This window comes from Brienomyrus brachyistius, chromosome 16 (assembly GCF_023856365.1).
Source record: "Brienomyrus brachyistius isolate T26 chromosome 16, BBRACH_0.4, whole genome shotgun sequence".
NCBI classification, from domain to species: Eukaryota; Metazoa; Chordata; class Actinopteri; order Osteoglossiformes; family Mormyridae; genus Brienomyrus; species Brienomyrus brachyistius.
Window position 1 is genome coordinate 21,223,686 of NC_064548.1, and position 4,427 is coordinate 21,228,112.

At 41.4% G+C, this 4,427-nt stretch overlaps 1 long non-coding RNA gene across 1 annotated transcript; it reads right to left on the reverse strand.

The window, feature by feature from the left end:
* Positions 1-3,500: 3,500 nt before the first annotated feature.
* LOC125709498 (uncharacterized) lies at positions 3,501-4,032 on the reverse strand. The gene is made up of 3 exons (XR_007382735.1): positions 3,977-4,032; positions 3,793-3,891; positions 3,501-3,636 (listed from the first exon to the last, which is right to left on the reverse strand). It is a non-coding gene; the product is annotated as an uncharacterized LOC125709498 (long non-coding RNA).
* Between the last annotated feature and the right edge of the window lie 395 nt (positions 4,033-4,427).

Here is a 4,427-nt window from a genome sequence, read left to right on the forward strand (position 1 = left end):
TCTTGTTACTCTGATACCCTATATCTCTCACCAGAAGTGTTCCTTTCTCACCAATCAATCCATCATACCATTTTCTGAAAGCACTTGTCATGTTCGGGGTTATAGGAGATCAGAAGCTTTTCCCAGAGGATATGGGTACAAGGCAGGGCATAACCCAGGATGGGGCGCCAACTCATCGCAGGGCACTCTCACACATGACAAAAAAGTATTGAAACCTGCATGATATAGTCATTAGCTGGTATGTTTTATTTACTAAAACACACATATAGGGCTTTGTGATATGACCATAATCTCATATCTCGATAGCAACACATATCACGATATCAAACATTTTCTGCAATTTCAGTGAATAAATGGCAGTGTTTCACTTAGGTTTACAGCTTTTATGGGGGGGGGGGCAGATGGACACTGATAGGATTCATGGTCTTCATGTGTCTCTTTTAATGACAGCAGTCAGTATAACAACTGAATTAAACATCAGAATATTTCTTTTTATGACAGTTATCCACAAAGTGTGCCGCTTTTGTCACTGCAGTGTATCTTTCTTGGCTTTTGGAAAAACATTTCTAGAGCCTCTAGATATGGGAGGTCAGAGATGTCTGGCCCATTCATTGAGATCCGCATGCAGGCTGCAAGATGGCCTCTTTGCAGCCTATTGCGGATATTTGTCTTGACCTGCAAATACATTAAGTGCTAGACTTTAAAAGTGATAACTGATAGCTTAAACTAGTGATAGTTTAAAGCAGAAAATCCCATTGTGAAACATATTTACTACCCTGTTTATGGTTGAGAATAACCTCTCACAGTTTGCACTGCTGACCGGGACCATCAGGTGCTTGATGCGACATATTTTCTTACGCGTGCTCCCTGTCCGCTGGTGGAAGTGTGCTCACCTGTGCGCGCGCACGTGTCTGTGTGCGTGTGCGCGTGTCTGTGTGCGCGTGCGCGTGTCTGTGTGCGCGTGCGCGTGTCTGTGTGCGCGCGCGCGTGTCTGTGTGCGCGTGCGCGTGTCTGTGTGCGCGCAGCGGGGCGGAGCTCCGCCATGCACGATACAGGGAGCAGAGGGGAATTGTAAATGCGCGACCGTGTAGAGACTTAAATGACAAGCTGTTGTGTAAATAAGATAAATAATATAAAGTTATTTAGTTTGTTTAATAAAAGGACAATGTATAGACCTGTTCTATAGGAAATGTAACCTTAAATGACTTCCGATGTGATCTGGCGCTATATAGAAAATAAAATTAAATAAACTTGACCTGCAAGGGGTGGGGGTAGGAGGTGCCGTTGGGGGGCGGGAAGACATCTACTCATTTTCTGAAACCTCTTCTGCTGTTCGGAGTCACAGGAGGTCCAGAGGCTATGGGCACAAGGCAGGGAACAACCCAGGATTGGGAGGGGGGGAGGAGGCTAACCAGAGTACGCAGATGAAACACCCCCCCGATGACATGGAGAGAACATACAGATTCCACACAGGAGACTCAAACTCCAGGCTCAGAGGGGGAGGAAAAAGCACTAACCCTTTATTATTCTTATATTCTACTATATTTCTACTTAGTGTTGCTTTACATTTTGCAATCACATTGCTGTTATTTCTTTTGCTTTAATCGGATGACGACGGGAAACGGTAGTGATTGGACAGATAATACTGAGAATTCGGAGTTTGTGTCGTCAAAGTAAAGCCCATTGGCTTAAAGAGGGGAGCAGACTTCAGATCTTCTGAATCCTGTCAGCCCTGCGAAATTTTTATAAACACGAGATGATTGACTGCTATACAGTACAACATACAACAACTTTAGATTCATTGATGTTTGTGATCAGGCTAACTTACTGGTGAATTGTGAATAACTTGTTGACAACGTCATGACAAAAGCATTAAAATCTGCATCCTGTGGCTATTAGCTGCTAAATTTAATTTCCTAACACGCACACATACAGAGCTTTGCATTATGGCCAAAATCTCATACTCCGATAACAATACATATCACTATATCACACAAATAAATGGTTTATATAAAATTACCACATGGGAAAACACCCATCACTCCGTTTTCTGAAACTGCTTGTTCTATTCAGGGTTGCAGGGGATTCTGAAGCCTGTGGGCAAAAGGCAGGGAACAACCCAGGACGTGGCACCAGCCCCTCACAGGGCGCACGCGCACACCTACGGGTAATTTGGCAACTATAACATACACCAGCAAACCTTTGGACTGTGGGGGAAACCGCATGATGGCATGAGAACATGCAAACTTAACAGTGCTAACCACCACGCTGTCCTTACACACTCTTTATTGCAGTTTGAATTATTTACTCAACAAATAAAAGTTACTAATTCATGTTTGATTGTGCCATGTACAGGTACACAAAACCTAGTGTGCATGCAGCCGCAGATTGGGTGTTGCTGGCCGTCCTTCAGCCCCCATGTGCTACCCCTGTTCCCAGGACTGCCCCTTAGTTCAGTGGGCTGTGTGTGGCTCTGGTTGAAAGCCTGTGAGATGAAGGTTCGAAGCTGCTTAGGAACAAGGATCTTCTGTTTTGTTTGGTATTCCTTATCTTTATTGGGCATCATTGCTTTCCTGTTTCGGCGTTTAAGGATTTCCGTTAGTTCCGGCTCCCTTACTTCTTGTCCCCTGTTTACTCACTTTTCCTTGTTTTAATAAACCCTTTGTGTTCGTTCATTTTCCCCTAGTCTCCGGTGCTGTTTAATTGTAATTTGCCGCACCTGTTCCTTGTTTGCCCTGAGTGCTTGTGATTGGTTAATTGGTTATGATTCTCAGCTGTCCTGCGTTATCTTGTTGGCTGTGTATTTAAGTACCTCTTCTGGTTGGGTTCTTTGGTGGTATGTCTGTGTCCAGAGTGATTGTTATGCTGTGCGGCCTAGTCCTGCTGCTCATGTTCTCACGTACTGCTAATTCCATGCTTTAGTTTATTCCTTATTTTTGTTTTCCCCCCCATTTGCTTTTGATCCCTTCTGGTACTTTTCTTTCTGCGTTTTCCCCTTTGTGTTCTACTTCGTTAATAAACCCTTTCGTCTTGGAGCTGCAAATGGATCGTCACCTCATTTTTGCTGCCCGCATCATGCCGCACCGCAGCCCCATGCTGGATATACGAGTGTGAAATGTGACACGACAAAATAAATTATAAAGTATGAAATAAGGTGTTTTTCCATCATCGGAGGATACATATTGTCATATCGCACAGCCTTACACACATACATCAGATCTGCAACTACTGTTGAACTGTGTGGCTGAGAGGTTAGGCTCAGCTGAGATGTACTTATGACCATTAATCATTGTGGCTGGTTAGTAATTTCAATTAAGACAAGGGAATATGATATTAACTTGATGATCCCTGACCTTTAGTATTTAACGAAATATACATACAGTAGACACATCTAATGCCATGTTATAAAGTTGCATCAGGGACTAAATGTTCAAGTACTTTTACTTTAATACTTTATATTTAGAAGTAAGTACTTGTTTACTTAAAGGAGAATGGGGTACTTGAACCTTTACTACAGTACTTTTTGACTGTTTATTTCTACTTTTCCTTAAGTGACTTGTTAGAATAGTATCTTCATCACTGCCCGAATGTCAAAAATCAACTGAAAGACGTCACCGAATTTGAGCAGAAGTTCTCCTATGAAGAAAAAAAAATAAATCAACCACTTAGGCTGAGACCATGAAATGGACAGTAATCGAAAAACCTTGCTGGTACTGCATACGAATAATATGAAACAAATAGATTAGCATACTTATTCCTTTAAGTGGGAAAATGTGATGCGTTACACGTCACCTATAATGTACTTCTCTGTCCATGTGGGAGTTCTGTAAGGTTCGCATATGGGCATTCCGATGCTTTCCACACACACAGCAGAACTACTTAGAAGATTTACTTCAGAAAGGAAGGGAAAAAAATACTGACGTGAATGATTTGGACTTTGGCTGCCTTCCTGGAATATTTTATAGGTTTTACTTACTGTGAGGCAGTCAGTCATCATCCACAACATATCAGGCATATGCCAAGCTTTTGCCTGTCAAGTTAATATGAGAGATTTCACAATTGTTCAGATATAGCTAACAACATAGTTCATTTATTTTTCAGGCAATCAGGTATAACCAAATGTGATTTTCCAATTATTATAACATTTACTGAAAACAGTTTTACAGTTTTATCAAAGTGGTAGTTACCGTTACTCATCAGCCATTATAATTTGTATCATTTAATTTCAGTGTTTTCCTGATATATAAACAGGAAAAAAACAAACTATGTTGGACTGTGTCTCACCTAATTATAAATTAACTCTAAAAGTCAAATTGTACTAAAATATATATAAAAAAAAAATAAGCTCAGTTGAAGGTAGAAACAAGAAATGAAATGGCAGAAAGCTAATCAGGACGGCTTCTTACCTTCCGCCTCCCCCTGATCTC